Source organism: Perna viridis, chromosome 9 (genome assembly GCF_037379345.1).
Source record: "Perna viridis isolate PV_CMFRI_1.1 ecotype Kerala chromosome 9, ASM3737934v1, whole genome shotgun sequence".
Classification (NCBI taxonomy): domain Eukaryota; kingdom Metazoa; phylum Mollusca; class Bivalvia; order Mytilida; family Mytilidae; genus Perna; species Perna viridis.
In genome coordinates, this window is record NC_142453.1 from 35,928,349 (window position 1) to 35,947,734 (window position 19,386).

At 34.7% G+C, this 19,386-nt stretch overlaps 32 non-coding genes across 32 annotated transcripts; 19 read left to right on the forward strand and 13 right to left on the reverse strand.

Annotated features, from left to right (window-relative positions):
- The first annotated feature begins 8,310 nt into the window (after positions 1–8,310).
- Positions 8,311–8,429, forward strand: LOC148608079 (5S ribosomal RNA). Its single transcript, XR_015915725.1, has one exon. It is a non-coding gene; the product is annotated as a 5S ribosomal RNA (ribosomal RNA).
- A 275-nt stretch (positions 8,430–8,704) lies between these two features.
- Positions 8,705–8,777, reverse strand: Trnar-ccu (transfer RNA arginine (anticodon CCU)). Its single transcript has one exon. It is a non-coding gene; the product is annotated as a tRNA-Arg (tRNA).
- Positions 8,778–9,147: 370 nt separating this feature from the next.
- LOC148608081 (5S ribosomal RNA) lies at positions 9,148–9,266 on the forward strand. The gene has a single exon (XR_015915624.1). It is a non-coding gene; the product is annotated as a 5S ribosomal RNA (ribosomal RNA).
- Positions 9,267–9,422: 156 nt separating this feature from the next.
- Trnar-ccu (transfer RNA arginine (anticodon CCU)) lies at positions 9,423–9,495 on the reverse strand. Its single transcript has one exon. It is a non-coding gene; the product is annotated as a tRNA-Arg (tRNA).
- Positions 9,496–9,865: 370 nt separating this feature from the next.
- On the forward strand, positions 9,866–9,984 carry LOC148608083 (5S ribosomal RNA). The gene has a single exon (XR_015915625.1). It is a non-coding gene; the product is annotated as a 5S ribosomal RNA (ribosomal RNA).
- Positions 9,985–10,140: 156 nt separating this feature from the next.
- Positions 10,141–10,213, reverse strand: Trnar-ccu (transfer RNA arginine (anticodon CCU)). Its single transcript has one exon. It is a non-coding gene; the product is annotated as a tRNA-Arg (tRNA).
- Positions 10,214–10,583: 370 nt separating this feature from the next.
- Positions 10,584–10,702, forward strand: LOC148608085 (5S ribosomal RNA). Its single transcript, XR_015915626.1, has one exon. It is a non-coding gene; the product is annotated as a 5S ribosomal RNA (ribosomal RNA).
- A 156-nt stretch (positions 10,703–10,858) lies between these two features.
- Positions 10,859–10,931, reverse strand: Trnar-ccu (transfer RNA arginine (anticodon CCU)). The gene has a single exon. It is a non-coding gene; the product is annotated as a tRNA-Arg (tRNA).
- A 370-nt stretch (positions 10,932–11,301) lies between these two features.
- LOC148608087 (5S ribosomal RNA) lies at positions 11,302–11,420 on the forward strand. Its single transcript, XR_015915627.1, has one exon. It is a non-coding gene; the product is annotated as a 5S ribosomal RNA (ribosomal RNA).
- Positions 11,421–11,589: 169 nt separating this feature from the next.
- On the forward strand, positions 11,590–11,708 carry LOC148608088 (5S ribosomal RNA). Its single transcript, XR_015915628.1, has one exon. It is a non-coding gene; the product is annotated as a 5S ribosomal RNA (ribosomal RNA).
- A 156-nt stretch (positions 11,709–11,864) lies between these two features.
- Trnar-ccu (transfer RNA arginine (anticodon CCU)) lies at positions 11,865–11,937 on the reverse strand. Its single transcript has one exon. It is a non-coding gene; the product is annotated as a tRNA-Arg (tRNA).
- A 370-nt stretch (positions 11,938–12,307) lies between these two features.
- LOC148608090 (5S ribosomal RNA) lies at positions 12,308–12,426 on the forward strand. The gene has a single exon (XR_015915630.1). It is a non-coding gene; the product is annotated as a 5S ribosomal RNA (ribosomal RNA).
- Positions 12,427–12,595: 169 nt separating this feature from the next.
- LOC148608091 (5S ribosomal RNA) lies at positions 12,596–12,714 on the forward strand. The gene has a single exon (XR_015915631.1). It is a non-coding gene; the product is annotated as a 5S ribosomal RNA (ribosomal RNA).
- A 156-nt stretch (positions 12,715–12,870) lies between these two features.
- On the reverse strand, positions 12,871–12,943 carry Trnar-ccu (transfer RNA arginine (anticodon CCU)). Its single transcript has one exon. It is a non-coding gene; the product is annotated as a tRNA-Arg (tRNA).
- A 370-nt stretch (positions 12,944–13,313) lies between these two features.
- Positions 13,314–13,432, forward strand: LOC148608093 (5S ribosomal RNA). Its single transcript, XR_015915632.1, has one exon. It is a non-coding gene; the product is annotated as a 5S ribosomal RNA (ribosomal RNA).
- A 156-nt stretch (positions 13,433–13,588) lies between these two features.
- Trnar-ccu (transfer RNA arginine (anticodon CCU)) lies at positions 13,589–13,661 on the reverse strand. The gene has a single exon. It is a non-coding gene; the product is annotated as a tRNA-Arg (tRNA).
- Positions 13,662–14,031: 370 nt separating this feature from the next.
- Positions 14,032–14,150, forward strand: LOC148608095 (5S ribosomal RNA). The gene has a single exon (XR_015915633.1). It is a non-coding gene; the product is annotated as a 5S ribosomal RNA (ribosomal RNA).
- Positions 14,151–14,306: 156 nt separating this feature from the next.
- Trnar-ccu (transfer RNA arginine (anticodon CCU)) lies at positions 14,307–14,379 on the reverse strand. Its single transcript has one exon. It is a non-coding gene; the product is annotated as a tRNA-Arg (tRNA).
- Positions 14,380–14,749: 370 nt separating this feature from the next.
- LOC148608097 (5S ribosomal RNA) lies at positions 14,750–14,868 on the forward strand. The gene has a single exon (XR_015915634.1). It is a non-coding gene; the product is annotated as a 5S ribosomal RNA (ribosomal RNA).
- A 156-nt stretch (positions 14,869–15,024) lies between these two features.
- Trnar-ccu (transfer RNA arginine (anticodon CCU)) lies at positions 15,025–15,097 on the reverse strand. The gene has a single exon. It is a non-coding gene; the product is annotated as a tRNA-Arg (tRNA).
- Positions 15,098–15,467: 370 nt separating this feature from the next.
- LOC148608099 (5S ribosomal RNA) lies at positions 15,468–15,586 on the forward strand. The gene has a single exon (XR_015915635.1). It is a non-coding gene; the product is annotated as a 5S ribosomal RNA (ribosomal RNA).
- A 168-nt stretch (positions 15,587–15,754) lies between these two features.
- LOC148608100 (5S ribosomal RNA) lies at positions 15,755–15,873 on the forward strand. The gene has a single exon (XR_015915727.1). It is a non-coding gene; the product is annotated as a 5S ribosomal RNA (ribosomal RNA).
- Positions 15,874–16,042: 169 nt separating this feature from the next.
- LOC148608101 (5S ribosomal RNA) lies at positions 16,043–16,161 on the forward strand. The gene has a single exon (XR_015915636.1). It is a non-coding gene; the product is annotated as a 5S ribosomal RNA (ribosomal RNA).
- A 156-nt stretch (positions 16,162–16,317) lies between these two features.
- Trnar-ccu (transfer RNA arginine (anticodon CCU)) lies at positions 16,318–16,390 on the reverse strand. The gene has a single exon. It is a non-coding gene; the product is annotated as a tRNA-Arg (tRNA).
- A 370-nt stretch (positions 16,391–16,760) lies between these two features.
- LOC148608103 (5S ribosomal RNA) lies at positions 16,761–16,879 on the forward strand. Its single transcript, XR_015915637.1, has one exon. It is a non-coding gene; the product is annotated as a 5S ribosomal RNA (ribosomal RNA).
- Positions 16,880–17,035: 156 nt separating this feature from the next.
- On the reverse strand, positions 17,036–17,108 carry Trnar-ccu (transfer RNA arginine (anticodon CCU)). The gene has a single exon. It is a non-coding gene; the product is annotated as a tRNA-Arg (tRNA).
- Positions 17,109–17,478: 370 nt separating this feature from the next.
- Positions 17,479–17,597, forward strand: LOC148608105 (5S ribosomal RNA). Its single transcript, XR_015915638.1, has one exon. It is a non-coding gene; the product is annotated as a 5S ribosomal RNA (ribosomal RNA).
- Positions 17,598–17,753: 156 nt separating this feature from the next.
- Positions 17,754–17,826, reverse strand: Trnar-ccu (transfer RNA arginine (anticodon CCU)). The gene has a single exon. It is a non-coding gene; the product is annotated as a tRNA-Arg (tRNA).
- A 370-nt stretch (positions 17,827–18,196) lies between these two features.
- Positions 18,197–18,315, forward strand: LOC148608107 (5S ribosomal RNA). The gene has a single exon (XR_015915639.1). It is a non-coding gene; the product is annotated as a 5S ribosomal RNA (ribosomal RNA).
- Positions 18,316–18,471: 156 nt separating this feature from the next.
- On the reverse strand, positions 18,472–18,544 carry Trnar-ccu (transfer RNA arginine (anticodon CCU)). The gene has a single exon. It is a non-coding gene; the product is annotated as a tRNA-Arg (tRNA).
- A 370-nt stretch (positions 18,545–18,914) lies between these two features.
- On the forward strand, positions 18,915–19,033 carry LOC148608109 (5S ribosomal RNA). Its single transcript, XR_015915641.1, has one exon. It is a non-coding gene; the product is annotated as a 5S ribosomal RNA (ribosomal RNA).
- A 168-nt stretch (positions 19,034–19,201) lies between these two features.
- On the forward strand, positions 19,202–19,320 carry LOC148608110 (5S ribosomal RNA). Its single transcript, XR_015915728.1, has one exon. It is a non-coding gene; the product is annotated as a 5S ribosomal RNA (ribosomal RNA).
- The last annotated feature ends 66 nt before the right edge of the window (positions 19,321–19,386 follow it).

Here is a 19,386-nt window from a genome sequence, read left to right on the forward strand (position 1 = left end):
ATACTTTATTGTCAAACTGAACATAGAATTGAGACAATTCATCATTTTTCACATTACATTTTGTCAAAACAACTTCTTTCCACTCGACAGGAATGTGATTCAATAATAACATATACAATTTTCTGACAATGTTAAAAGTAACATCTATTTCTTTTTCTCTCATCATATCAAAAATTGCATGAACTGGCAAAAATCCAGGTATAGCTTCATATGAAATATCTTTAATTTGAACAATACCAGCTTTTATGAAATATTCCCATTCTTTACCAGACACAAACTTAGAACTATTATAAAACAGTGGTTGATTATAAACATCAGAGTCTCCTATATTAAAAGTTATATCTTTTCTAATACACTGCCATGCTTCCAACATTTCTCTGTACACATGCGGTAAACATAATAAATCCTTTTTGTTTAAAAACAAAAATAGAACTGACCTCGAAAGATTCATACAATGCACTCTTCTCAAAAAATAGCTAAAGGTACTTTTCCAAATACAATTGCATTCAGGATTTAAAAATCTCCCTAAAAATTTTAATCTAAATGATAACATTTTTAAATATATATCTTGAAAATTCAAGCCACCATCTTGTTTCATACCAGTAATAGTAGCATATTGTACTAAATGAGATTTAGAATTCCACAAAAAATCAATACATATTTGTTTCAAATCTGTCAACACATTTTCAGGTATTGGAGAAACAGCTAATAAATACCAAATTCTAGATACCAATAAAGAAGAAATTACAACATTTCTTCCAGATAAAGTCAAACGTCTTTGTTTCCACATATTAACAATACATCTTATTTTTCTTATCTTATCCTTCCAATTCATATCATTACATACATCAATATCTACACCAACATAAACACCAAGAACTTGAATACATTTTTCACAAACTCTTAATCCAAGTACAGTCTTATCATCATCAGTCAAATTTCCTTTTCCAATACATAAAATTTCAGACTTACTTCTGTTAATCTTAGAACCTGATGCCCTACTATATAAATCAAATACATCAAAGGTATATTTAATAGATTTTTTATCACTCAAACATAATGTAGTATCATCTGCATGTTGAAACAAAACTGCAGTTTCATTACTATAAGGTATACGTATACCATTAATATTACAATCTTTCTTTATTGTCATTGACAGTGGTTCTGCCGATAAAACATACAATAAAGCACTAATAGGGCATCCTTGCCTAATACCATTTCTAACTTTAAAATATTTTGTTAAAAAACCATTACACTTGACAGTGCTTTGAATATCAGTATAAAAAAATCCTAATCCAATTAATAAATTTACATCCAAAACCAAAACCTTCTAATACTCTAATGAGATAATCATGACTCACTCTGTCAAAAGCTTTCTCTTGATCAAATTTTAAAATATACCCTTCTACATCATCATCATCAACCATATTTATTACATCACGTACACTTGCTATTGTATCTGCAATATCTCTACCAGGTATACAACATGACTGGCTGTTTGAAATTATTTGACAAAGTACTGATTTAAATCTATTTGACATGACACGTGCTAATATCTTATTATATTAATATTATTATATTAATATCTTATTATTATTATGCGATAATATATGTCACATTCAATCATATAATACACATTAAACTTCAGGAAATGTTTACAGTTACAAATATGGCGAAGAACTCACCAAAATCAGAATAATTTCCGGACAACACTTTGTTTACATGTTAAACATGGTACATCCAAAAACCAGCTCCAGGAGGCCGGTGCCTTATCCATTGGGCCACGGAGGCTTCCACAAAAGATGTCGTTAAATATGAATGTCATTTGTGTGCTGAATGATTGTTGTCAACAAATGCTGAAACTTGAAAAATGTATAGTAAAGAAGTCTTTAAATCTATTTCTCCAAAACAGAAGATCACCCAAGTGGTATAATGTATCATTTCCTTTCATCAGAGGATAAAAGAGCAGTTTAGACAGTCATGTACTGAGATGTTCCTTGCTAAAAAATGATTGAATCTATTGTTGTGTAGTTTTTATAAACATTCTGATCTAAATTTTTGCCAAATTGAGTAAAGAAAGCCAGCTTCCGGTGATTCGAAGCTTTATATGTGCTTATTTTAATAAGCTAGTGTCTACGACCATATCACGTTGATGGACTGGTTTTTGGATGTACCATATGTGAAATGTAAACATTGTGTCGTCCGGAGATTTTTCATTGTTTGGTGAGTTCATCGCCTTATCTGTGTTCATAAACATTTTCTGAAGATTGCTAATTAATTATTGATTGAATGTGACCACAGTTTGCTTAGAAATAATTGTTTGTTTGCCCCTTTTCCTGCAATTTCGGTGCAGGAAAAAGGGGGAGGAAGGGTGTGTTTGATTACTATTTGGAGATCTTACTAAAAACCAATGGCTAACTTTGACGGAAGTGGACCAGACAGGTCCAATGGAAAGTCGGCTAATTATGATAGCAAATTTTCTAAGGAGAAAACTGTGTTAATTGCTTGTGCTCTGGAGGGTTTTGGAAAACTAGAGCCTGATTTGTTGATAGATGACATTGAATCGAAATGTGGTATAGGAAGTGTAATTGCATGTGTGCCAAAAACTGGTTACGGCTATGAAATTGTGTTTCGAGAAAGGCAGATGATGGAACCAGTACTCGGTGATCTGACTGTGGATGGAAAAAGATGCAAAGTGAGTGAATTGCAATCTAGCTTTAGATTAGTTTCGATACTTAATTTGAGTATGTATGTGACTGATGAGGAAATTGTGGATAGATTTAATAAAATTGGTGTTGAAATTGTTTCTGTTATTAAGAAACATAAGATGAAATCAAAGAACAATATTTATGATGGAACAAGAATTTTCAAAGCCAAACTTCCCCCGAATATGAAGTCAATCCCATATTCAATGAAGTTTTCAGTCAATGAGAAAGAGACTGCATATTACCGCGTGATTCATAATCACCAGGTAAAAGTCTGTAATGGTTGCTTTAGTCCTGACCACATGTATAAGGACTGTCCTGAATTCAAATGTTTTGAATGTGGAGAGCAAGGTCATGTCAGGAAGAAATGCTTTAAGAATAAGTGCTCTAAGTGTTTGCATAGGAAGGTTAGCTGTAAGTGTAGTACTCTAAAGAAAACACACGTAGACAATTCTTTTGCTGAATTCCAAGGAACATTTACACGAGATGACGATGTATGGCCATGTAGCAGAATAATGGATGATGACCATACCAATGGTGAGAGTAATATAACTGTTAATGCTCATCTTGATGATGTAAATGATGTCAGTGATAGCGGAAAGAATGATGTTGCGAATCATTACACTGTTGAGCGTGGTTGTCAGTCTTCGGCTTGTAGTGATAATGGCGTTGCTAGTCATATCACTGAAGATGATGAGAATATTGATTTAGATGTTATTTCAAGTGTCGTTGCTAGCCATTGCAGTGATGAGGGTGATGGTAATGGTGATGTGAATGGTGCCGTTTTGGTCAATGATGATGAAGCTGAGATGGTAGATGGTGATGATGAAGTGTCTGGGGAAGTTGGACAAGATGATAGTATGGTTTATGGTGACCAAGAAAGAAACAAGACAGATAAAGAAGAAAGTAATGTTGATATTGAACTTAATGTTAACAATGTTGATTATGTTAAATCTAAAAGTAAATGTGTTATGCCAAAAGAAAATGTTTCAGAAAATGATTGTAAAATAGGTTCTATTTTGAATATAGAAGCTTCTGTCTCCCCTCTAGAACAAATTAACAGTCAGGGGGAAGTCAGTCAGAGTTCATGTGACACTTTAGACGACTTTGAAATGGATACTTTCCTGATGACTGATAGTAGTCAAGGGGCAAGTGAAAATGATTTTACTCTTGTAGCTAAGAAAAAAAATGCCTTGGGTGTCAAGAGGCGTAGTAAGATTAATATAAAGCCTAATCTGAAAGCAGCAAGGTTATCGAATATACATAAAAAATTGAAATAAGGAACAATGGAGTGTTATATGTTTGCTATTTTACATTTTTGTTTTGCGATGGCTTCTTTTAATTTTATAAGCCTTAATTGTAATGGTCTTTGTGACAAAAATAAAAGAGAGTGTATTTTTGCACTGTGTAATGAAAGGAAATATGATGTTGTATGTTTACAAGAAACATTCTGGAATGATGATTTATATAAAATTATACAGAATGACAATAGTGTATGGGGTGGTGATATTTTTGCTAGTAATAGTAATTGTAATAGAAAAGGTGTGGCTATTCTTTTAAGTAAAAGATTGAGAAATGTTTTTAAAGTTTGTGATAGTATATGTGGAAGATTATTGCATATTCAAGGTAAAGTTGAAGGTAAAAATGTTGATATAATCAACGTGTATGCTCCTAATAGTATCAGTGATAAATGTATTTTTTTTAATGATTGTAAAGACAAAATATATGGAGATGAATATATTATAGTTGTAGGAGATTTCAATACTGCGTTCTGTCCTTTAGATAGAAGTGGAAAAACTACGTTTTATGCAGATAAATCTGTAAAATGTTTAACTAATTTGATGAATGATAAATGTTTATTTGATGTATGGAGAAATAGAAATATGAATGTCAAAATGTTTTCTAGAAAACAGGTAGTTCAAGGTTTTTTAACACAAAGTAGGATTGATTATATTTTGGTATCTAGTAATTTAAAATCATGTATAAGAAATATTTTTTATAGCGACACATGCTTTAGTGATCATAGCATTATAAATATGAAACTTGATTTCTCTGAAGTTGAAAAAGGACCTGGTGTTTGGCTTTTTAATGAAACCTTATTAAATGATGATGTTTATGTTGAAAAGATTAGACAAATTTTATTTGATGAAATTGGTTCTGATTTTTATTTGTCAAATCCACTTATTTGGTGGGATAATTTGAAATATAGAGTAAAGAAAGTCAGCCAAATATATGGCAAAGAGAAACAAAAAGAATTAAATAGAGAGTATTTTAGGTTACAAAATAAGCTGCAAGAAATGTCTGTGAAGTCAGCTTGTGGTATATCAATTGATCATGTCAAATATTTAGAATTGAAAGATGAATTAGAAAGTTTAGAAAAACACAAATGTAATGGTGCTATTATTAGATCAAAATGTCAGTATTCAATTGAAAGTGATAAGAATACAGCTTATTTCTTAAGTTTAGAGAAACATAGACAAAACAGAAATATGATATGTAGTTTAAAAAATTGTGATGGTGTTGTTGTCAATGATTCTGCTGAAATGTTAGATGTTGTACACAATTTTTATGAGAAACTCTTTTCTTGTGTTCAAACTGATCATGAGGCAATAGAGGAAATGTTAGACTGTGTTAACGTTAGTGTTGAAAATTGTGATATTGAAAACTGTGATGGTGAAATTACTAGTGATGAAATTGAAACCTCTATAAAAGGCATGAAAAAGGGTAAAACACCTGGCCCTGATGGGCTTACTGTAGAATTTTATTTATACTTTTTTAGTGAGTTGAAACCGGTATTGAAATATATTTATGACTGTATTGGAGAAAATAAAATTTTGTCAAGATCTATGAGATATGGAATGATTAACCTGATTTATAAGAATAGAGGTGACAAGTCTGACCTGAAAAACTTCAGACCTATAACTTTGTTAAATGTTGATTATAAAATTTTAGCCAGAGTAATGGCCAACAGATTTAAATTTGTATTACCAAAGATTATATCACCAAATCAGAGTTGTTGTATTATTGGTAAAGATATTTCTGATACTACAGTAAGTATCAGAGATATTATAGAATTAATAGAAATGGATGATTTGGAATGTTATTTGCTGAAACTTGATCAGGAAAAGGCATTTGACAGAGTTGGACATGACTACTTATTTTCTGTATTGCAGAAATTTGGATTTGGGGAGAGATTCATTTCATGGATAAAGATATTTTATACTGACATTTTCAGCACTGTCAAATTCAATGGTTTTTTGTCCAAGTATTTTCAATTAAAGAACTCTGTAAAACAAGGGTGTCCTATATCAGCTTTGTTATATGTGTTAGTTGCTGAACCCTTGAGTATTATGATTAAAAGGAATGATAGAATTCATGGTATACAAATTCCCAATGCATCTGGTGAGGAGAAAATATTTTCACATGCAGATGATACAACATTGATATTGTCTGACAAAAATTCAGTAAATGAGGCCTTTGGAGTTTTAAATTTATATGAACAAGCATCTGGGGCAAAATTGAATAAAGATAAATCTGAAATTTTGGCATTGGGTACCGGAAAGATATCGAAACAAGAAATAGATGCTTGGAATATTAAAGAGTGTGATGGGGTTCTTCAGCTTTTAGGTATATGGATTGGCAAAGACAAAACTGTTTGTGATAATTTAAATTGGGATTGCAAAGCGCAATCTATTTCAAAATTATTGAATTTTTGGAAAATGAGACATTTATCAATACAGGGTAGAATAACGGTTATAAATACCTTGTTGATGAGTAAATTATGGTATACTCTAATGGTGGTTAATATACCTGAGAAATACTATTTAGACATTAAAAAGATGTGTGTAGATTTTTTGTGGAATAATAAGCCATCATTGGTTGCATATGATGTTATAATAAATAGAGTTTTGAATGGTGGTTTAAATTTTCCAGATATATTTCACAAAATGTATGCTTTTAGACTTAAATTTTTAAGTCGATTGTTAGATAATGATTATAATGCAGTGTGGAAACATACTTGCACTTATTTTTTATCAAAAGTTCTAGATATGAATCTTGGTATGGAAATTCTATTTTGTGATCTTAATAATAGACAATTAGGTATTTTACCTGATTTTTATAAGTGTATGTTATATGCTTGGGGAAAGATTCGTACTCATATGGAAATTGATATAAATGTGAATAATGTATTTGATATTCCATTGTTTTATAATCCAATGATAGTAAATGATGGGAAAATGTTGTATATTAAACCCTTTGTAGATGCAGGAATAGTTAAAATTAAAGACTTGGCATTTGAATGTAAAAAAGGTTTTTTGAAGAACAAATATGTACAGGATATAGTCTCTCAAAGGTTTCCTGAGTTAGTTGCTGATAGAATTGTTGATGTAGTTCAGTGTATTAAGCAGTGTATTCCAGAACAGGTAAAACGTTTAGTTAGAGAAAATGCATATAACTATAATAAACCTGTTCTGAATGTAGTGTATAATGATAATGGTAAAAAATATACATTACCTAGAACGGCAAAAATTTGTTATGGTATGCTCTTAGAAACTAGCACAATAATGCCAAATGCTGTCAGCTACTGGTATGAAGTATTTAGTGATTTTAATGTACAAAGGGTTCAAAATGTTTTGAATTTTCAATTTTTACCTAGTGACTGTATTGAAACATCGTTTAAAATTTTCCATAGAGTTTTATTTACGAAGGAGAGATTATTCAGATGTCATATTACTATTGATTCTTTATGTCCAGTATGTTATGATGTACATGAAGATTTGGAACATCTTATAATTTCATGTAGATGTTTAACTAAATTCAACAACTTTTTGAAGGATTTCCTACATAATATTTTGTGCAATAGCTCTACAAGATATGTCAATATGCTTGATTTTAATTTTCTATGTTATTTTGGATTAACTGAGAAAGATAAAAACAGTAACTATTATTTTGTTAATACTGTCTTAGCATTTAGAAAATTTTGTGTTGTGAAAAGGAGAAATGTAGCTGTGAAAGATGAGAAAGTACTAGATATTCAAAATTATTTTAAGTCCGTACTTCAGCGACATGTAAATTATGCTTATATGTATTATAAAAAGAAGAACTTTTCATTGTTTGAAAAATACTACTTGAAAAGAAATCCTGTTTTACGTATCTGTGACGAAAATGTTGTCATTGACTTTTAGTATGCAAGCCACTATATAATATGGAAGATTGACTTAACATACATGATATTATTAATTGTTATCTGTGATATGTGAATTAGTGGGAGATTAGCCCAATAATTCTTTTACATGTAAATATATTTCTGTGAATAAACTTTTATCAAGAAAAAAAAAAAAAAACCGGTTCTCGTCTGATCACCGAAGTTAAGCAACGTCGAGCCCGGTTAGTACTTGGATGGGTGACCGCCTGGGAATACCGGGTGCCGTAGACAATACACTTTTTCTTGGTTTCTAATTTGCTTCTTTGTATGTTTGCTAGCTGGATCTTTTTTTTCTTTTTTATTGAAAGATTTGTAAAATTAAAGTCGAAAAGGTCATGTTTTATCTTCTATGTGGATAAATTTGAAAGAACAGATATGTGCTTATTTTAATAAACTAGTGTCTACGACCATATCACGTTGAAAACACCGGTTCTCGTCTGATCACCGAAGTTAAGCAACGTCGAGCCCGGTTAGTACTTGGATGGGTGACCGCCTGGGAATACCGGGTGCCGTAGACAATACACTTTTTGTTGGTTTCTAATTTGCTTCTTTGTATGTTTGCTAGCTGGATCTTTTTTTTTTTCTTTTTATTGAAAGATTTGTAAAATTAAAGTCGAAAAGGTCATGTTTTATCTTCTATGTGGATAAATTTGAAAGAACAGATATGTGCTTATTTTAATAAACTAGTGTCTACGACCATATCACGTTGAAAGATTTGCAAAATTAAAGTCGAAAAGGTGACGTTTTATCTTCTATGTGGATAAATTTGAAAGAACAGATGTTGTAAAAAGTATACCTCCGACGGGACTCGAACCCGCAATCCCCGGCTTAGGAGGCCGGTGCCTTATCCATTGGGCCACGGAGGCTTCCACAAAAGATGTCGTTAAATATGAATGTCATTTGTGTGCTGAATGACTGTTGTCAACAAATGCTGAAACTTGAAAAATGTATAGTAAAGAAGTTTTTAAATCTATTTCTCCAAAACAGAAGATCACCCAAGTGGTATAATGTATCATTTCCTTTCATCAGAGGATAAAAGAGCACGATTGCAAAAATTGTATCATGAAAATGCAGTTTAGACAGTCATGTACTGAGATGTTCCTTGCTAAAAAATGATTGAATCTATTGTTTTGTAGTTTTTATAAACATTCTGATCTAAATTTTTGCCAAATTGAGTAAAGAAAGCCAGCTTCCGGTGATTCGAAGCTTTATATGTGCTTATTTTAATAAACTAGTGTCTACGACCATATCACGTTGAAAGCACCGGTTCTCGTCTGATCACCGAAGTTAAGCAACGTCGAGCCCGGTTAGTACTTGGATGGGTGACCGCCTGGGAATACCGGGTGCCGTAGACAATACACTTTTTCTTGGTTTCTAATTTGCTTCTTTGTATGTTTGCTAGCTGGATCTTTTTTTTCTTTTTATTGAAAGATTTGCAAAATTAAAGTCGAAAAGGTGACGTTTTATCTTCTATGTGGATAAATTTGAAAGAACAGATGTTGTAAAAAGTATACCTCCGACGGGACTCGAACCCGCAATCCCCGGCTTAGGAGGCCGGTGCCTTATCCATTGGGCCACGGAGGCTTCCACAAAAGATGTCGTTAAATATGAATGTCATTTGTGTGCTGAATGACTGTTGTCAACAAATGCTGAAAGTTGAAAAATGTATAGTAAAGAAGTCTTTAAATCTATTTCTCCAAAACAGAAGATCACCCAAGTGGTATAATGTATCATTTCCTTTCATCAGAGGATAAAAGAGCACGATTGCAAAAATTGTATCATGAAAATGCAGTTTAGACAGTCATGTACTGAGATGTTCCTTGCTAAAAAATGATTGAATCTATTGTTTTGTAGTTTTTATAAACATTCTGATCTAAATTTTTGCCAAATTGAGTAAAGAAAGCCAGCTTCCGGTGATTCGAAGCTTTATATGTGCTTATTTTAATAAACTAGTGTCTACGACCATATCACGTTGAAAGCACCGGTTCTCGTCTGATCACCGAAGTTAAGCAACGTCGAGCCCGGTTAGTACTTGGATGGGTGACCGCCTGGGAATACCGGGTGCCGTAGACAATACACTTTTTCTTGGTTTCTAATTTGCTTCTTTGTATGTTTGCTAGCTGGATCTTTTTTTTCTTTTTATTGAAAGATTTGCAAAATTAAAGTCGAAAAGGTGACGTTTTATCTTCTATGTGGATAAATTTGAAAGAACAGATGTTGTAAAAAGTATACCTCCGACGGGACTCGAACCCGCAATCCCCGGCTTAGGAGGCCGGTGCCTTATCCATTGGGCCACGGAGGCTTCCACAAAAGTTGTCGTTAAATATGAATGTCATTTGTGTGCTGAATGACTGTTGTCAACAAATGCTGAAACTTGAAAAATGTATAGTAAAGAAGTCTTTAAATCTATTTCTCCAAAACAGAAGATCACCCAAGTGGTATAATGTATCATATCCTTTCATCAGAGGATAAAAGAGCACGATTGCAAAAATTGTATCATGAAAATGCAGTTTAGACAGTCATGTACTGAGATGTTCCTTGCTAAAAAATGATTGAATCTATTGTTTTGTAGTTTTTATAAACATTCTGATCTAAATTTTTGCCAAATTGAGTAAAGAAAGCCAGCTTCCGGTGATTCGAAGCTTTATATGTGCTTATTTTAATAAACTAGTGTCTACGACCATATCACGTTGAAAGCACCGGTTCTCGTCTGATCACCGAAGTTAAGCAACGTCGAGCCCGGTTAGTACTTGGATGGGTGACCGCCTGGGAATACCGGGTGCCGTAGACAATACACTTTTTCTTGGTTTCTAATTTGCTTCTTTGTATGTTTGCTAGCTGGATCTTTTTTTTCTTTTTATTGAAAGATTTGCAAAATTAAAGTCGAAAAGGTGACGTTTTATCTTCTATGTGGATAAATTTGAAAGAACAGATGTTGTAAAAAGTATACCTCCGACGGGACTCGAACCCGCAATCCCCGGCTTAGGAGGCCGGTGCCTTATCCATTGGGCCACGGAGGCTTCCACAAAAGATGTCGTTAAATATGAATGTCATTTGTGTGCTGAATGACTGTTGTCAACAAATGCTGAAACTTGAAAAATGTATAGTAAAGAAGTTTTTAAATCTATTTCTCCAAAACAGAAGATCACCCAAGTGGTATAATGTATCATTTCCTTTCATCAGAGGATAAAAGAGCACGATTGCAAAAATTGTATCATGAAAATGCAGTTTAGACAGTCATGTACTGAGATGTTCCTTGCTAAAAAATGATTGAATCTATTGTTTTGTAGTTTTTATAAACATTCTGATCTAAATTTTTGCCAAATTGAGTAAAGAAAGCCAGCTTCCGGTGATTCGAAGCTTTATATGTGCTTATTTTAATAAACTAGTGTCTACGACCATATCACGTTGAAAGCACCGGTTCTCGTCTGATCACCGAAGTTAAGCAACGTCGAGCCCGGTTAGTACTTGGATGGGTGACCGCCTGGGAATACCGGGTGCCGTAGACAATACACTTTTTCTTGGTTTCTAATTTGCTTCTTTGTATGTTTGCTAGCTGGATCTTTTTTTTTCTTTTTTATTGAAAGATTTGTAAAATTAAAGTCGAAAAGGTCATGTTTTATCTTCTATGTGGATAAATTTGAAAGAACAGATATGTGCTTATTTTAATAAACTAGTGTCTACGACCATATCACGTTGAAAGCACCGGTTCTCGTCTGATCACCGAAGTTAAGCAACGTCGAGCCCGGTTAGTACTTGGATGGGTGACCGCCTGGGAATACCGGGTGCCGTAGACAATACACTTTTTCTTGGTTTCTAATTTGCTTCTTTGTATGTTTGCTAGCTGGATCTTTTTTTTCTTTTTATTGAAAGATTTGCAAAATTAAAGTCGAAAAGGTGACGTTTTATCTTCTATGTGGATAAATTTGAAAGAACAGATGTTGTAAAAAGTATACCTCCGACGGGACTCGAACCCGCAATCCCCGGCTTAGGAGGCCGGTGCCTTATCCATTGGGCCACGGAGGCTTCCACAAAAGATGTCGTTAAATATGAATGTCATTTGTGTGCTGAATGACTGTTGTCAACAAATGCTGAAACTTGAAAAATGTATAGTAAAGAAGTTTTTAAATCTATTTCTCCAAAACAGAAGATCACCCAAGTGGTATAATGTATCATTTCCTTTCATCAGAGGATAAAAGAGCACGATTGCAAAAATTGTATCATGAAAATGCAGTTTAGACAGTCATGTACTGAGATGTTCCTTGCTAAAAAATGATTGAATCTATTGTTTTGTAGTTTTTATAAACATTCTGATCTAAATTTTTGCCAAATTGAGTAAAGAAAGCCAGCTTCCGGTGATTCGAAGCTTTATATGTGCTTATTTTAATAAACTAGTGTCTACGACCATATCACGTTGAAAGCACCGGTTCTCGTCTGATCACCGAAGTTAAGCAACGTCGAGCCCGGTTAGTACTTGGATGGGTGACCGCCTGGGAATACCGGGTGCCGTAGACAATACACTTTTTCTTGGTTTCTAATTTGCTTCTTTGTATGTTTGCTAGCTGGATCTTTTTTTTTCTTTTTTATTGAAAGATTTGTAAAATTAAAGTCGAAAAGGTCATGTTTTATCTTCTATGTGGATAAATTTGAAAGAACAGATATGTGCTTATTTTAATAAACTAGTGTCTACGACCATATCACGTTGAAAGCACCGGTTCTCGTCTGATCACCGAAGTTAAGCAACGTCGAGCCCGGTTAGTACTTGGATGGGTGACCGCCTGGGAATACCGGGTGCCGTAGACAATACACTTTTTCTTGGTTTCTAATTTGCTTCTTTGTATGTTTGCTAGCTGGATCTTTTTTTTCTTTTTATTGAAAGATTTGCAAAATTAAAGTCGAAAAGGTGACGTTTTATCTTCTATGTGGATAAATTTGAAAGAACAGATGTTGTAAAAAGTATACCTCCGACGGGACTCGAACCCGCAATCCCCGGCTTAGGAGGCCGGTGCCTTATCCATTGGGCCACGGAGGCTTCCACAAAAGATGTCGTTAAATATGAATGTCATTTGTGTGCTGAATGACTGTTGTCAACAAATGCTGAAAGTTGAAAAATGTATAGTAAAGAAGTCTTTAAATCTATTTCTCCAAAACAGAAGATCACCCAAGTGGTATAATGTATCATTTCCTTTCATCAGAGGATAAAAGAGCACGATTGCAAAAATTGTATCATGAAAATGCAGTTTAGACAGTCATGTACTGAGATGTTCCTTGCTAAAAAATGATTGAATCTATTGTTTTGTAGTTTTTATAAACATTCTGATCTAAATTTTTGCCAAATTGAGTAAAGAAAGCCAGCTTCCGGTGATTCGAAGCTTTATATGTGCTTATTTTAATAAACTAGTGTCTACGACCATATCACGTTGAAAGCACCGGTTCTCGTCTGATCACCGAAGTTAAGCAACGTCGAGCCCGGTTAGTACTTGGATGGGTGACCGCCTGGGAATACCGGGTGCCGTAGACAATACACTTTTTCTTGGTTTCTAATTTGCTTCTTTGTATGTTTGCTAGCTGGATCTTTTTTTTCTTTTTATTGAAAGATTTGCAAAATTAAAGTCGAAAAGGTGACGTTTTATCTTCTATGTGGATAAATTTGAAAGAACAGATGTTGTAAAAAGTATACCTCCGACGGGACTCGAACCCGCAATCCCCGGCTTAGGAGGCCGGTGCCTTATCCATTGGGCCACGGAGGCTTCCACAAAAGATGTCGTTAAATATGAATGTCATTTGTGTGCTGAATGACTGTTGTCAACAAATGCTGAAAGTTGAAAAATGTATAGTAAAGAAGTCTTTAAATCTATTTCTCCAAAACAGAAGATCACCCAAGTGGTATAATGTATCATTTCCTTTCATCAGAGGATAAAAGAGCACGATTGCAAAAATTGTATCATGAAAATGCAGTTTAGACAGTCATGTACTGAGATGTTCCTTGCTAAAAAATGATTGAATCTATTGTTTTGTAGTTTTTATAAACATTCTGATCTAAATTTTTGCCAAATTGAGTAAAGAAAGCCAGCTTCCGGTGATTCGAAGCTTTATATGTGCTTATTTTAATAAACTAGTGTCTACGACCATATCACGTTGAAAGCACCGGTTCTCGTCTGATCACCGAAGTTAAGCAACGTCGAGCCCGGTTAGTACTTGGATGGGTGACCGCCTGGGAATACCGGGTGCCGTAGACAATACACTTTTTCTTGGTTTCTAATTTGCTTCTTTGTATGTTTGCTAGCTGGATCTTTTTTTTCTTTTTATTGAAAGATTTGCAAAATTAAAGTCGAAAAGGTGACGTTTTATCTTCTATGTGGATAAATTTGAAAGAACAGATGTTGTAAAAAGTATACCTCCGACGGGACTCGAACCCGCAATCCCCGGCTTAGGAGGCCGGTGCCTTATCCATTGGGCCACGGAGGCTTCCACAAAAGATGTCGTTAAATATGAATGTCATTTGTGTGCTGAATGACTGTTGTCAACAAATGCTGAAAGTTGAAAAATGTATAGTAAAGAAGTCTTTAAATCTATTTCTCCAAAACAGAAGATCACCCAAGTGGTATAATGTATCATTTCCTTTCATCAGAGGATAAAAGAGCACGATTGCAAAAATTGTATCATGAAAATGCAGTTTAGACAGTCATGTACTGAGATGTTCCTTGCTAAAAAATGATTGAATCTATTGTTTTGTAGTTTTTATAAACATTCTGATCTAAATTTTTGCCAAATTGAGTAAAGAAAGCCAGCTTCCGGTGATTCGAAGCTTTATATGTGCTTATTTTAATAAACTAGTGTCTACGACCATATCACGTTGAAAGCACCGGTTCTCGTCTGATCACCGAAGTTAAGCAACGTCGAGCCCGGTTAGTACTTGGATGGGTGACCGCCTGGGAATACCGGGTGCCGTAGACAATACACTTTTTCTTGGTTTCTAATTTGCTTCTTTGTATGTTTGCTAGCTGGATCTTTTTTTTCTTTTTATTGAAAGATTTGCAAAATTAAAGTCGAAAAGGTGACGTTTTATCTTCTATGTGGATAAATTTGAAAGAACAGATGTTGTAAAAAGTATACCTCCGACGGGACTCGAACCCGCAATTCCCGGCTTAGGAGGCCGGTGCCTTATCCATTGGGCCACGGAGGCTTCCACAAAAGATGTCGTTAAATATGAATGTCATTTGTGTGCTGAATGACTGTTGTCAACAAATGCTGAAAGTTGAAAAATGTATAGTAAAGAAGTCTTTAAATCTATTTCTCCAAAACAGAAGATCACCCAAGTGGTATAATGTATCATTTCCTTTCATCAGAGGATAAAAGAGCACGATTGCAAAAATTGTATCATGAAAATGCAGTTTAGACAGTCATGTACTGAGATGTTCCTTGCTAAAAAATGATTGAATCTATTGTTTTGTAGTTTTTATAAACATTCTGATCTAAATTTTTGCCAAATTGAGTAAAGAAAGCCAGCTTCCGGTGATTCGAAGCTTTATATGTGCTTATTTTAATAAACTAGTGTCTACGACCATATCACGTTGAAAGCACCGGTTCTCGTCTGATCACCGAAGTTAAGCAACGTCGAGCCCGGTTAGTACTTGGATGGGTGACCGCCTGGGAATACCGGGTGCCGTAGACAATACACTTTTTCTTGGTTTCTAATTTGCTTCTTTGTATGTTTGCTAGCTGGATCTTTTTTTTCTTTTTTATTGAAAGATTTGTAAAATTAAAGTCGAAAAGGTCATGTTTTATCTTCTATGTGGATAAATTTGAAAGAACAGATATGTGCTTATTTTAATAAACTAGTGTCTACGACCATATCACGTTGAAAACACCGGTTCTCGTCTGATCACCGAAGTTAAGCAACGTCGAGCCCGGTTAGTACTTGGATGGGTGACCGCCTGGGAATACCGGGTGCCGTAGACAATACACTTTTTGTTTGTTTCTAATTTGCTTCTTTGTATGTTTGCTAGCTGGATCTTTTTTTTTCTTTTTTATTGAAAGATTTGTAAAATTAAAGTCGAAAAGGTCATGTTTTATCTTCTATGTGGATAAATTTGAAAGAACAGATATGTGCTTATTTTAATAAACTAGTGTCTACGACCATATCACGTTGAAAGCACCGGTTCTCGTCTGATCACCGAAGTTAAGCAACGTCGAGCCCGGTTAGTACTTGGATGGGTGACCGCCTGGGAATACCGGGTGCCGTAGACAATACACTTTTTCTTGGTTTCTAATTTGCTTCTTTGTATGTTTGCTAGCTGGATCTTTTTTTTCTTTTTATTGAAAGATTTGCAAAATTAAAGTCGAAAAGGTGACGTTTTATCTTCTATGTGGATAAATTTGAAAGAACAGATGTTGTAAAAAGTATACCTCCGACGGGACTCGAACCCGCAATCCCCGGCTTAGGAGGCCGGTGCCTTATCCATTGGGCCACGGAGGCTTCCACAAAAGATGTCGTTAAATATGAATGTCATTTGTGTGCTGAATGACTGTTGTCAACAAATGCTGAAAGTTGAAAAATGTATAGTAAAGAAGTCTTTAAATCTATTTCTCCAAAACAGAAGATCACCCAAGTGGTATAATGTATCATTTCCTTTCATCAGAGGATAAAAGAGCACGATTGCAAAAATTGTATCATGAAAATGCAGTTTAGACAGTCATGTACTGAGATGTTCCTTGCTAAAAAATGATTGAATCTATTGTTTTGTAGTTTTTATAAACATTCTGATCTAAATTTTTGCCAAATTGAGTAAAGAAAGCCAGCTTCCGGTGATTCGAAGCTTTATATGTGCTTATTTTAATAAACTAGTGTCTACGACCATATCACGTTGAAAGCACCGGTTCTCGTCTGATCACCGAAGTTAAGCAACGTCGAGCCCGGTTAGTACTTGGATGGGTGACCGCCTGGGAATACCGGGTGCCGTAGACAATACACTTTTTCTTGGTTTCTAATTTGCTTCTTTGTATGTTTGCTAGCTGGATCTTTTTTTTCTTTTTATTGAAAGATTTGCAAAATTAAAGTCGAAAAGGTGACGTTTTATCTTCTATGTGGATAAATTTGAAAGAACAGATGTTGTAAAAAGTATACCTCCGACGGGACTCGAACCCGCAATCCCCGGCTTAGGAGGCCGGTGCCTTATCCATTGGGCCACGGAGGCTTCCACAAAAGATGTCGTTAAATATGAATGTCATTTGTGTGCTGAATGACTGTTGTCAACAAATGCTGAAAGTTGAAAAATGTATAGTAAAGAAGTCTTTAAATCTATTTCTCCAAAACAGAAGATCACCCAAGTGGTATAATGTATCATTTCCTTTCATCAGAGGATAAAAGAGCACGATTGCAAAAATTGTATCATGAAAATGCAGTTTAGACAGTCATGTACTGAGATGTTCCTTGCTAAAAAATGATTGAATCTATTGTTTTGTAGTTTTTATAAACATTCTGATCTAAATTTTTGCCAAATTGAGTAAAGAAAGCCAGCTTCCGGTGATTCGAAGCTTTATATGTGCTTATTTTAATAAACTAGTGTCTACGACCATATCACGTTGAAAGCACCGGTTCTCGTCTGATCACCGAAGTTAAGCAACGTCGAGCCCGGTTAGTACTTGGATGGGTGACCGCCTGGGAATACCGGGTGCCGTAGACAATACACTTTTTCTTGGTTTCTAATTTGCTTCTTTGTATGTTTGCTAGCTGGATCTTTTTTTTCTTTTTATTGAAAGATTTGCAAAATTAAAGTCGAAAAGGTGACGTTTTATCTTCTATGTGGATAAATTTGAAAGAACAGATGTTGTAAAAAGTATACCTCCGACGGGACTCGAACCCGCAATCCCCGGCTTAGGAGGCCGGTGCCTTATCCATTGGGCCACGGAGGCTTCCACAAAAGATGTCGTTAAATATGAATGTCATTTGTGTGCTGAATGACTGTTGTCAACAAATGCTGAAAGTTGAAAAATGTATAGTAAAGAAGTCTTTAAATCTATTTCTCCAAAACAGAAGATCACCCAAGTGGTATAATGTATCATTTCCTTTCATCAGAGGATAAAAGAGCACGATTGCAAAAATTGTATCATGAAAATGCAGTTTAGACAGTCATGTACTGAGATGTTCCTTGCTAAAAAATGATTGAATCTATTGTTTTGTAGTTTTTATAAACATTCTGATCTAAATTTTTGCCAAATTGAGTAAAGAAAGCCAGCTTCCGGTGATTCGAAGCTTTATATGTGCTTATTTTAATAAACTAGTGTCTACGACCATATCACGTTGAAAGCACCGGTTCTCGTCTGATCACCGAAGTTAAGCAACGTCGAGCCCGGTTAGTACTTGGATGGGTGACCGCCTGGGAATACCGGGTGCCGTAGACAATACACTTTTTCTTGGTTTCTAATTTGCTTCTTTGTATGTTTGCTAGCTGGATCTTTTTTTTCTTTTTATTGAAAGATTTGCAAAATTAAAGTCGAAAAGGTGACGTTTTATCTTCTATGTGGATAAATTTGAAAGAACAGATGTTGTAAAAAGTATACCTCCGACGGGACTCGAACCCGCAATCCCCGGCTTAGGAGGCCGGTGCCTTATCCATTGGGCCACGGAGGCTTCCACAAAAGATGTCGTTAAATATGAATGTCATTTGTGTGCTGAATGACTGTTGTCAACAAATGCTGAAAGTTGAAAAATGTATAGTAAAGAAGTCTTTAAATCTATTTCTCCAAAACAGAAGATCACCCAAGTGGTATAATGTATCATTTCCTTTCATCAGAGGATAAAAGAGCACGATTGCAAAAATTGTATCATGAAAATGCAGTTTAGACAGTCATGTACTGAGATGTTCCTTGCTAAAAAATGATTGAATCTATTGTTTTGTAGTTTTTATAAACATTCTGATCTAAATTTTTGCCAAATTGAGTAAAGAAAGCCAGCTTCCGGTGATTCGAAGCTTTATATGTGCTTATTTTAATAAACTAGTGTCTACGACCATATCACGTTGAAAGCACCGGTTCTCGTCTGATCACCGAAGTTAAGCAACGTCGAGCCCGGTTAGTACTTGGATGGGTGACCGCCTGGGAATACCGGGTGCCGTAGACAATACACTTTTTCTTGGTTTCTAATTTGCTTCTTTGTATGTTTGCTAGCTGGATCTTTTTTTTCTTTTTTATTGAAAGATTTGTAAAATTAAAGTCGAAAAGGTCATGTTTTATCTTCTATGTGGATAAATTTGAAAGAACAGATATGTGCTTATTTTAATAAACTAGTGTCTACGACCATATCACGTTGAAAACACCGGTTCTCGTCTGATCACCGAAGTTAAGCAACGTCGAGCCCGGTTAGTACTTGGATGGGTGACCGCCTGGGAATACCGGGTGCCGTAGACAATACACTTTTTGTTTGTTTCTAATTTGCTTCTTTGTATGTTTGCTAGCTGGATCTTTTTTTTTCTT